Raw genomic sequence first — 12,893 nt, 5'->3', positions numbered from 1 at the left:
AAACAAGTGGCAGCATTACATAAAATAACTTCCTTATAACTGCTTGTGTGCACCAGGCTTTTTCGTTTTCAAGAATGTAAATGCCTGAAACACATTCAATCGTATCTTTTTTGGCCTTAATAATGATTAGAAGTGGGGTTTTCTTTCCATCTAGACAAATTGCAAAAATACAGGTAACATGTGCACTCTCGTAACCAGTGGAGGGAATGTTGATTGACAAGGCACCCCTCTGATCAATTGTTGTTTGAGATCCATGGCCCATAAACACTGCAGTTTCATCCATAGCAATCATGTTGGAGAGCTGGTATTTAGAAAAGTCAATTCCATCAACAAAGGACTTGAATGCAAGTGCACGTTTAATAACTTCAGTATCTTCCAGCTTGAACAGTGTTGCTGATCTTCTTAGAGACAGTTCATATCACTGAAGGAAGCCATCCAGACAACATTGTGATGCTTTGAATTCTTCTAGGGATATTTCTAACTGTGGAGCCATTGCAAGGGCAAATGCTTGAATATCAGCCCTGCGCCCAACCAAAGCCTTTGCTCTACTGTTAGCAATCCATTATAAGATGATGTCTTCCAGCTCAGGAAATAATGGTTGCTGACCTGATCCACACTTGCACTTCTTAGCATTTCCCTCATCGGCTTGTTGACTGAGGTTGTCGTATGCTGCACACCATTTTCGGACCATTCGGAGATCTAACTTCTTCTCATTGCAGAAAGTCATCAGATTCTTTTCCCGGGAGTCCTCCATGATTCCTTTCTTGTACTTGATGGAATAGCTCTTTCTTTTTGCACTCATCTTGTCTGGGGGGGTTTAATTGAAGACTTTTGAGACCAGAATGGCAACACAAAATGGTGACTGTAAGAAGACACAACCGCAGCCATTCATTATCAAGTGTGCAGGCTTTACGTGTGTTGTCTGTACTTTGACCAATCAAAGTACACCTGCCAGTGTTTATGGGCCAAGGATCTCAACCATCAAGTGTGAGTGATGATTAGGGTTACAGTAGGAATCATGGAAGAATCTTATGACTTTCTACAAAGAAAAGAAGTTGGGTGGCAGAATGGTCCAAAAATGGTGAACAGAGTACGATAACCTCAGTCAACGGGTGTCAATATTATTTTATAATTCAACACGTCCATCGTGTTTTGTTGATGATTTTAACCGGGGCTTATTTTTGGGGTAGGGCTTATATCATGACCACCCTGGAAAACCATGCTAAGCCTTATTCTCTGGTTAGGTCTTATTTATGAAGACATGCAATACAGAGCTTTATTGTTTAGAAAATAAGAAACATCTGTGACTAATCACTGACATACTCAGCACTTGCATCCAGACACACTTGAACACAGGTGAGGGTAGATCACAGAGAGATGTGTATCAATCATTGATGTCACAGAAACAGGCATATTGCTTGGACTATGGAGAGCAACCTTGAAAGTATTGCATCAGTCTCCTATTGTAATGGGTATGGATCCTCTAACATGGAGTGTGAGACCTTAAAAATGTGATTCACTGATTGTGCCACAACTACTTTCTTTCCCTAAGCCATTCCTGTTTGACAGCTACCCAACAGACAGATGTGAACAGATTCAAATTCCTACAGTTCATACTATGTACTCTGCAGAGCCATGTATTGTCTGCATCTGACACAGGCAATAGTACTGAAGCTTGTTACAAATACAAGCATTCAAGGTGTGAGGTACGAAAGGGGTATTCATGTTATTTTTCCAATAATTATTTGTCAGAGTGATGTAAAGGAGGAAGCTATGTGAATGTTCCCACACATGTGAGCTGTCCTATATCAGTGTTTTCCATCCAAAGTGATTTTTACACATACAGTCCTAGATTTAAACCACAGCCTAGCTGTGCAGCTATGCTATACAAGTCAGAATTAACTGCATGTGCCACAGGACCTCTCACAACACAAGAATCCCAGAAAACCTTTTTCACTGTCATTAAATCCTCAAATGTTTTGAAAGTTGTTTGTTCAACATAAGATGGATGCAAATAACTTGATGCAGTGATGGCTGTCTCACATCAGTACACTCATATAATAATGTCCTTTTCTAGGATTGAGCAGCTGCCTGTGTAAGTCCATGGGATAACAAGTTGTGCATTATTCACATGTGCCACAATGGAAGTCTTAACCCAACTATGAGACTCCACCTATGTAAAGTCATTACATCATATGACTGTGTGGAGAAACCAGTTGTTTGAAGTAAAAGGGATAGGGAGGCCACTCCCACTGTAATTGCATGCATTACAGCTGTGGTGGATGTCAATCATGAATATCAGTGTACTGGCACACAGTGATTATAGTGGGTCTATATTAGAACATCAAAATTTCATAACTTTGAATGTTCTAATATCGACCCCTATTCAGCGAATGCTGAAATCAGCGAAGCTGCGGAACACCAAATTTCTTCCTAGGAAAGGAATTTGGTTGGCTATTCTTGTGGCTTCCCTATGTTCAGCACTGTGGTGGAAAGTTACGGGTCGGGATTAGGTAAGTGTGTGATTGTGTGGACGTGAGGGTTAGGGTGCGGGGTAGGTGAGTTAGGGTTAGGGCACAGGTCAGGTAAGTGGGCGACTGTGTGGACATGAGGTTTAGGGTGGGGTAGGTGAGTGTGTGAGAGTGACAGACCTTAGGGTTAGGGTTTGGGTTAAGGTAAGTGGATAACTAGTGTTGTGTGTACAGTTTAGTGCAGGGTTAGATGTAGGATTTTAGGTGCATGTGCGAGGATTGTTGTTTGTTTGGTGTGTTTGTCTTGTATGTATGTGTGTCAGAGCAGCAAATATTTTCCCTGGGAAAATAATTGCTGTTCTGCATGTTCGATATTGTCAGTGTTCACTGAATAAGAGTCGATATTAGAACATTCAATGTTTTGAAAAGTCAATGTTCTAATATAGACCCGATTATAGTCACTCACTGTGGGTTTTGAATACCAACCTATGGGCTCACTAAAACAACATGATAATATGAAGACTGAACATGCCTGAGGTGGTCTTACTACAATTGTGAAATATATGTTTATTTGAAGGAATTACATTTAAGAACTCGAACAAAATGGAAAGGCAGGAAGAATTGTCACAGTCAGAAAATCACAATTATTTGTGATTTTCTGACTGTGACAATTCTTCCTGCCTTTCCATTTTGTTCGAGTTCTTAAGTTTATTTGTTCTGTTTAAAGCAAGGAATTACATTGTCTTATTGCTGAAAGACGTGTGTCTAAATTTTGTTAAAAGCATGGTGAGATGTTACATGATGATATGTATACCCAGATATATGTGATGCATAATGTTGTCATCACTGTAATGGCAGAATCCCACTCATGCACAATGTGCAGGTAATCATGGATTCAAACTCATGGCTTACTAAGTCAACAACATACTGAACATTGCCTCAGTTCCTCACACCACATTAGAAGGCTTAATACTAATATCAGAAATGGGAAATGTTATCAAAGGGCATCATTATTGTTAAACAAAGCATTTGTCTCTGAAAATTTGACAAGAATTCTTGTAAGAGGAATCATAAGCATGTGTACACAGCAGACAGGTGGGTGACAACATTGCTACCCACTTGTATATTCACTAACTAGATTATAAGCTAGAGAACATTGCATGGATTTCACACACCACTTGAGATGTTGTTTTACACCTGTGGCAGTGCATGTTTAAATGAATGACATCGCCATTTTAAGAGTGTAATGGTATGGCTAAAAAGGAAGGAAAGTGGTGGAAGAGCTCAATAACACTGCACAGCTCCACATCATATCTGTATTTGAAGCATTTTCTCTATAGCCTGAGAGAGAAATGCACACTCACAGAAGTCACTCATTGCTGGATTCAGACCTCCTACCTATCCATTTACACAGTCTGGAGAACACAGTATCAACAGCCAATGCAACATGAGAAGCTCTATTGCTCCTGTAAGATCATGCATTTTTAGGGCATTATCTAGTCGGTGTGTTTCCAAAACTAGGTTTTGCCAGGGGACACTAGAAATTTAACAGGGTGGATCCCTGACAGTTAAGATATGCTTCCTAAGCAGAAGTGGACATAACAGGTGTTGTGAAGGAGCCAGTTGTACATGACAGGACACACAGTCACACTATTCAAGCAATACACATTTTCAACCTCAGACTCCACAAGAGAAGTCTGTCTTTTGCAGGGAGAAAGTGCACTTTTGACAGGATGCCTTCATCAGCGTGTTAAAAGTGGAGGTGGAACCCTTTCCCAATGTAAATGTTTTTTTCTCAGTGGTAGTGGACACAGCACATCAGTTGTTGAAGATATGCTTGCATTACTCTAGAACATTACCCTTAACTTCACCACTGTTGGATTTCAACTACCTACCTATCTAGTTACACAGTCTAAGGATCACATCACTAAGTGCTAGCACCACAGAAGAAATTTGACTTCTACATGGAGACAGTGCACTTTTGTCACAATGACCTCATCCTTGTCTTGCAGAGAATCTGTTTGTATTACAAGTGGGATAAAGTGAAGGTGGAGTCCTCTCCCAATTTAAATGTTTCTCCTGAGTGGAAGTGGATACAGCACAGTGGTAGATGACATTATACTTAATTGATACTACAGCCATGCACACACAAGCTCATCACTGTTGTATTTAAACAACTGAGCTGTCTAGTTACACACTCTAGAGAGCAAAGTATTAATTGCACATGCCACAGAGGAAGTTTGACTTATACAGGGAGAGAGAGTGCTTTTGTTGGGATGACCTCATTACTGTGTTTCAGAGAAGATGTTTATGTTTAACGTGGGGGTGAAACTGTCTCCCAGTGTAAATATTTCTCCTGATTGCGACTGTACACAAAGCATCAGTTGCTATACTTACCTGACACTAGAGTTGCACACACACACACACACACACACACACACACACACACACACACACACACACACACACACACACACACACACACACACACACACACACACATTCACTAATGTTGAATCTGAACCACCTACCTAACTAGTTACAAAATCTAGAGAGCACAGGATTAACTTTTGCACCACAGGAGAAGTCTGACTCTAAATGTGTGAGGATACACATTTGTAAGGATTACCACATCAGTGTTTTGCACAAATGCTAATGAGCTCTATAGATTTTGGTGAAAAGGTCTGTTTGACATGCAGAAGCAACAACAATATGCCAATCCCAAGTAATTGCATACTGCTCAGATAATTTAATATTATGTCATTCATATATATATATATATATATATATATATTGTCTTACTGTGAGTGACATGTCGCCGATTGAAAACCAGGCATTCATGTTTATCTTGGGATAACTGAATGGAAACAGTGATAATTTTGTTATACAATTTTCACTTTTATTATTTCAGGGTTGGACATTGTACAGTGTAAATACAGCCATGCATATCAAAAAATATGACAGTCCACTGCTGAATACCACTGCTAAAGTATGTGTGAATAGGTTCCACAACACTGTACATCATTTACAAGTGTAAGTGTTGGTCTATAGACGTAACTTTGCAGAATAATGTATTCTGGCAATATCACAATGGAATCCACATATCTTGACTACAGCACTCCATTAACACATACAGAAGTTGTGCAATCCATTCACATAATTTTTTTTTAAACTATCTCCCTGAAGCACAATGCTGACAAGCTCATTTTTACAGCTGATGGCAAAGTACTAGTGCATATATAATCATATCATGTAGTGTTGAACTTCAAACTACAATTAGCAGTAGTCTATGTTGTCCTGCGGCAACCTATGTGCAAATACAGAGTATAGACATGGAAACTGTTAAGAATCTGATAAATTCCAAAGCACATATATGTTATCTTAATGTTTCATGTGTTATGATTTGCATGTTTGTCATGACAGTTACAGTACTTTACATATTAGATGTACGATACAGGTCTGTAATGACACACCCCTCATATGTGGTAAGTGCCCATTTACTTGAGGCATGTTGCAAATGTAATTTAATTGTGTGTGTTTTATAACATAAATCTTATATCAGACTCTGTACATACAAACACAAAAATATTGGGTGACAAAATCCAATGTATCACGTGAAGAAACTCAAAAATTAGGGAGCAGTTCTTGAACACTAACTACCCTTATAAAATTGAAACTTGGCTAGGATAACAGGATTCATAGCATACATTTTCTGACAACTATTAATTTGCAGATTAAATGTCTGGCGTTACTTAAAGACTCTGATCCTCAGTGATTTGCCAGACATTCACAAATTTAGTGAAGAACACAAAATAAACATTGAGATGCATAAATGTGGACATCTTTTGAAACTATATGCATTTCAGAGGTATTGCTGTGTACACTGAAGTGTTTACATTACTGATCAAGAAGTGGGCATTAAAGTGGGAACATAATGAGAACATAAGAAGGATAAAGTGAGGTTAATAGCATATGCAGCACATACTTATACACATACTATCAAGAAGTGAAAACACTACCTAATTGTATGACATATATGTGGTTTCAGACCATTGACAATTTAAAATAAATTGTACAGACAGAAGGATTATTTCAGCTCACCGTATAGGAAGTTGTTCTTTCTTAAGTCAAAATCACACATTTGAAAGGCCAATGATAAACTGAAACAAAGGAAAATGTAGGCATCAGGCTTTATTACAGAGATGATGTTTACAACACCCCATAAGGTGAATATTACATCCAGCAGCCTAATAAATATATTACAGTAAATGTCTCACAATAGCCCTATCAGTCTGCATTTTTATAGTGCAGCACAGCTAAGCAGATTTGCATGACATGAACCATGCTAGTGCAGTCAAAATTACAATCTTCAGCTTTTACCATAATGCCAGATAGCATTGCTCTGCAATGCCAAGCTCCACACAAAAGCTCAGGACAATAAAAGGGGAAGAGATTTGCTTACAGGCTATTTTTGCACATTTGTGTTGTGTTACTTTAGGTTTGTCATCATAATTATTCTGTCAGAATCTGTGCAAGAAAGTGTTCCCAGTAGGGAGTAAGCAGATTAATACAACAGCCAGATAATGCTGTGTTAATAAAATATGTAGCCAGCAGTTACACACAAAACAGTCATATAAAACACATTCAGTAACACTCTGAGATACTCATGGATTTGAAGCGTGACACTATACAAAAAGCAATCTAAAGACCTCAGCTTTATCTCAGCGCCTTGCATATGGACTCCTACTTCACAAAGTTGCAATCTGACAGCAAATTAAAGCAAAGTAGAATGCATCCATTAGTCTTTATTGCAGCCATGTCAGTTGTAAAACCACATAAGCTATATATAACACCCAGTAGCCTAATAACTATGCAAGAGTAAAAAGTGAAGATACAGAAGGAGGACCAGAGAGAGAGATTGTGAATGGTGACAGGGATATAGACAGACAAATACTTTTTCTGGGCCATTGCTGAACATCTTTGGGCTGTGTTGGTAATAAACCTGTAATGCTCTGTACAATCACATGACTCCACTACAAAGCAAGCAAGGGTCAAAAATTAGAAACATGATTAAGACATAATCAGGATAATTTTGGTTTAATAACATATGCAGCCAACACTTAGACATAATGGTAATATAAATAAAATATTAAATAATACTTTCACGTTCTGGATTTGAAGTCTTAACACTATGCAAAAAGCAGTCCACAGATGTAAATTATCTCAGCACATTACACAGCAAATATTAGTTCACAGCCATAAATAGACTTGATTGAAGGGACAGTGACAAAAGAATGAAGCAAGGGAGAATGTAGGCAACAGGCTTTATCACAGTAATGACAATTTGAACATCCATTCTGTACATTACATCAAGCAGCATAATAAATGATCCAATGCAGAAAAGAGATGTGCTATCGTAAGGATTATGTGTCATGATTTGCACATTTCTCAGGACACTTGCATTACATGAATCATTATATACATGGTACAAGTCTATAGTTGCACAGCCCTCATATCTGGTAACTGTCCATTTATTTAGGCATACTGCAATTGTTTTTTATTTTTTTATGCAATTTGATAAGCTCAGTAGAATACTGATCCAAATGGACCTATTTCAGTCTCAGCCTAGACAAATATAAAAAACAGTTGACAAGCAAGTTAACAAGAAATATTATGAATGCAAACAGAATGTTGTGGGCAGATAGCAAGGAATCAATAATAGTAATAATAATAAAGTACACAGTACAAGGGATAATAGGAAAGGATGGTTAGAGCAAGGAGGGAAGAAGAAAAAGAAAAGCATTAAAAGTAAAGTGACAAAGCACAAATGGTAACATATAGCAAAAGTAAAGGCACACAGAAATTAACTATATATAATATATACAATATATTACTGTTCTGCAGTAGTACATATTTGTATGACTTGATTAAGTAATGAACTGAAGACATATATAACAGATATGTATGAGTCATAATTAATATGCCTCAGATCACAGATGGAAATGACACAACATTCATAATATCACCTTATGTATGCATAGAAGCAATACTGTCCAAAAGTGCTTATTGTACTATGCTTGTTAACACATAAAAGCATAATTGTACCTAATGTCCTACAGTAATTTCTTGGCAGATATGAGCATGGTGTGAATATTTCTGAAACACATGAGGGACAAAGCATGTGAATGTTGGTGTAAGAAAAGACAATGGAAATACTATGAAGCCAGGAATATTTTGGCCAGTATGCTTTGAAACAGTATTTCACAGGTTCATAGGTTTATAGGTAGGTACTAGGCTATCGGCCCAAGGGCCTACGTAAGCCTAGCCAGCAAGGTTCCATAGCTTACGCCACCCAAGAAAGTTATTCTCCTGTGCCATTGTCCAGCAAAGACACAGAAGTGTATCTCCTATTTCCCATCCACTCGTCAATATTTTTCTTTTAGAGTGCTAATGAAGAAAATTGCTTGAATTTGCAATTGAACATCATATATGGCAGCATGTGCAAGACATGACCCAAACTAACCCATCATCCTGCTATCAGCCTGAGTTTATGTGCAGCACCAATGCCAAGCAGAGTAGCACATAGGCCTACTGACTAATTTGTCTTAAGGAAAAACTCACAAGATTTTGCCATAAGCCGAGTACTGCCATTTCCTATCAGTCACATGTGCTGTTCAGCATCAGTTATCTTCCAAATGCTAAGGAGAATGACATAGGGACATATTTTAAATAATAATCCTAAAAATATGCAAAGTTGCTAGGATAACAGGCTTTCTGTTAGCATGCTTTTTCTGTCATCTATAAATTTTGCCAGTCAAATGTATTACTTTACTTCTCAATGATTTCCCAGAAATTTACTAATGTAGTGATGAAAACTCCAAACATCGAGATGCATAAATGTGGAAATCTGTATAGTTTAAACGTACTGTTCTGTAGAATAAAATGTTTACAATATGGATCGAGAAGGGGTCAGAGAGTGGAAACATGATGAGGACAGAATGGGGATAGTGGTGGGTTAATAATATATGCAGAGCACAGTTACACACATACTATTAATATGGGAAAATATTACCTGTGTGACATATGTGTGGATTCAAACCCTTGACAGTATAAAATAAAAATATGAAGACTGGAGGATTATCTCAAATCACCACATGGGAAGTCATATTGGGTTAAGTTAAAATCTCTCTTTTTAAGAGATAGTGACAACAGGTTGAAGAAAGAGAGAATGTAAGCATCAGCTTTCATCAACATTATATCAATAGTAATATCCTTTAAGGTATGCATGATATCCAGCAGCCAAATAGATATGCAAGAGTAATTGTATCACACTTTGATACTTTTACTCTGTTTTCCTACAGTGCAATACCTTAAGCATGTTTGTATGGAAGTGTGATGCCTGTGCACTGGCCCAGTGATCAAGGAGCCTCAATCCTCACCACTAACACCAGTGAGGGATGTTAACATTGAGAGGATAACAAGTGCACACACAGTAAAGTACAATTTCCCTTAAGAGCACACAAAGATCACAGTCAGTCTGGGGCTGTTTCTCCCTGTCTTTCCAGATCCCCAATAAGACTCCCTACTGGCACAGCTATAGGGTTCATATTTCAGCTGAGTATTCAAGCCAAAACCTGGGTACCCTCTCTGTCCAACCAGTGCTTCATGTCTCTGCCCAAGTAGCTGACACACACACTTTGAGATTTGATTTATATACAAGCACACAGAAACTCCTGGGGAAGGCTGGCATAGGTTCCCTAGCTATGCCCGCTTCTGCCCAAGGTAGTAATCACTGCCACCAACTACTCTTATCAGCTACTATAAAGGCCCTTACCAAGGGGTGTCCAATTCTACTGTGCAATGTTACTTTTATCCAAAGAGTAAGTGTGACCCAGGGCTAAGGCTATTGGAGTGGCTTGTATATTATCACCAAATACATGCAAGTACTTTAAGTGCTTAAATTATCTCTACACAAAACAGCCACAGTTAAAATGTTTAAAATATTTCATAATAAATAATAAAAAGACAAGACAATACTCATTAATTCAACACAGTGATAATAGAGAGTTCAGAAATCACAGGAAATGCTTTAAAACAGAATTGTAGGACAGTCTGACATAAATATAGAAAACAGCTAGACTAATCTTGCTATACTCCTATCTATCTCTAAGAAAAATACTAAGATCTAAATCCTTCTTACAGAGCAAGCAAGTGCTGGTGAGTTGTTGTCAGCTTCAGAACAAAACACAAAATGCACTTGTTTTTTTCTGAGATAGTCCTAAACTTGATAATACACATTTATTTAGAGTAATTTCAGATTGCAGCATTCCTGTCACTTCTGATTTAGTTCCCAGGCTAACAGAACTCAAAATTTAACATTTATTTGTGATCTGCAGCTGCCAGGAAGTCACAGCAACAAAAAACACTTTACATATGAAACCTAGTAATTATCTCTGTCTTAAGACAATAGAAAGAATTTCCAGCTGCAGACATCCTGTCTCCTAGCTTGAGATCGCACAAAGTCATAAAATTATTTACTTATCAGCTTTCTTCCAGCAGGGTGCACTTTGGTTGCATTTTTGAAGCTCAGCACATAGCACAGTTTTCTTACATTTGTCAAACTAGCCTGTGGATTATATTAATAGTTACAAGGGCATAGAATTATTTGCAAAATTCTATCTAGTTGGGCTGGCAGCATCTCAGTTTATCACAGGAAGTAATAGTGTGGTCTAAGGCAAAAACTCACCTGGTTTTGCCTTAACATGAACTGCCATTTGCCATCACTTAGTACTGCACATTGCCAGGCATCACACAAATATTGAGGGCAAGCAATAAAGAGACAGAGTGGGTAGGGTTGGCAGTATTGATAGACCAGGATGCATTTATGTTTAATTGGACATTTCAGCCTATGTTTGTATAGTTTTACTCTTATGTTTGTCATCATAATCATTCTGTCATAATCTGTACAGTAAAGAATTCCCAATAGGGACCAAGCATAATGATACAGAAGCAGGATGATCTTGTGTTAATAAAATACCTATTCCAAATTTGCACACAAGAGTCCTCTAAATATATTCAATAACCCTTTTGTATACTTTTGGATTCAAACCTTGACAGTATGCAAAAGGAATCTTCATACTTGAGCATTTTCACAATACTCTATATTAGAATTTCTTTTTCAGAAAGTTAAAAATACAACAGCAGATTGAATCAAAGTAGAATGTTTGCATTAGCCTTCATTATAGTAATAAAGACTATAAAATCACATAAAGTATATGTAACATTTAGCAGCCTAATAAATATCTCACAATTCTGCTTTAAGTCTGTTTTTCTTTAGCACAGTAGGTTAAGCACATTTGCATGAAGGTAACCATACAAGCATGGTGTTAAGGCAAGAACTCAGCAGTTTTTTTTGTCATAGGATGTGACTCAGCACTGGTGCAAGATGCCAATCTCTGTGAAACTGTTGTATATAAAAAGTAAAGGCTTTTGGTATGGGCCATTTATGGCCATATGCACTGTGTATTATTTAATTTTTGACCAGGTTAAACATGAAAAAGGGGTGGATAGCACAGTGATGATAATGGTAGGAAATCAGAGGGGTGGACACAGGGGAAAGAACACCGGAATTTTCAGGATGTTGGTGGGAGAGTACTATAGCTATCCACTTCTACACAACCTATATGCAGAATTGAACACAAAACTTGATGCATTTGGGTGAGTCAGCACACCAGGGATAGGTGACAACTGTGACGCTCCAACACTGGCCCAGTAATCAAGGAGCCTCAATCCTCACAACTGACAACTGACAACAATGGGGAACTTATACACTGGGAGAATGACAAGTACACACACAGTAAAGTGCAATTTCCCTTAAGAATACACAGAGATCACAGTCAGTCTGGGCTGGTTTCTCCCTCCCTCCAGATCCCCAATACGACTCTCCACTGGTACAGCTATAGAGTTGAGATCTCAGCTGAGTCGCCAAGCTAAGACCTCCAGCACCCTCTCTGTCCAAAAAGTGCCTCTTGTCCCTGCCCAAGTAGCTGACACACATACTCCTTGAGATTTGATTTATATACAAACCCACACACTCACCTGTGGAAGGCTGGCACAGGATTACTAGCTATGCCCTCTTCTGCCCAGACTATAAGGTAGTTTTCATGGCCACCAGCCAGCTCCTTATCAGCTACTTTAAGGCCCTCAGCAAAGTGTGTCCAGTCCTTCTGTGTAATGTTACTATTAATCCAAATGGTAGTTTGACCAAGAGACAAGGCTATTAGGAGTAGCACACAGTTTCAACAAATAAATATGCAAGTACTCTCAGAGCTTAAATATGTCTCACAAATATCAGCCACAAAGATGGGTTTAAATATATTTAATAATAAATAATAAATGAAGAAAACAATATCCAGTAAGTAA

Source organism: Protopterus annectens, chromosome 1.part2, assembly GCF_019279795.1.
Source record: "Protopterus annectens isolate FY-2018-M chromosome 1.part2, PAN1.0, whole genome shotgun sequence".
Lineage (NCBI taxonomy): Eukaryota > Metazoa > Chordata > Ceratodontiformes > Protopteridae > Protopterus > Protopterus annectens.
Note: the sequence above shows the minus strand (reverse complement) of the source record.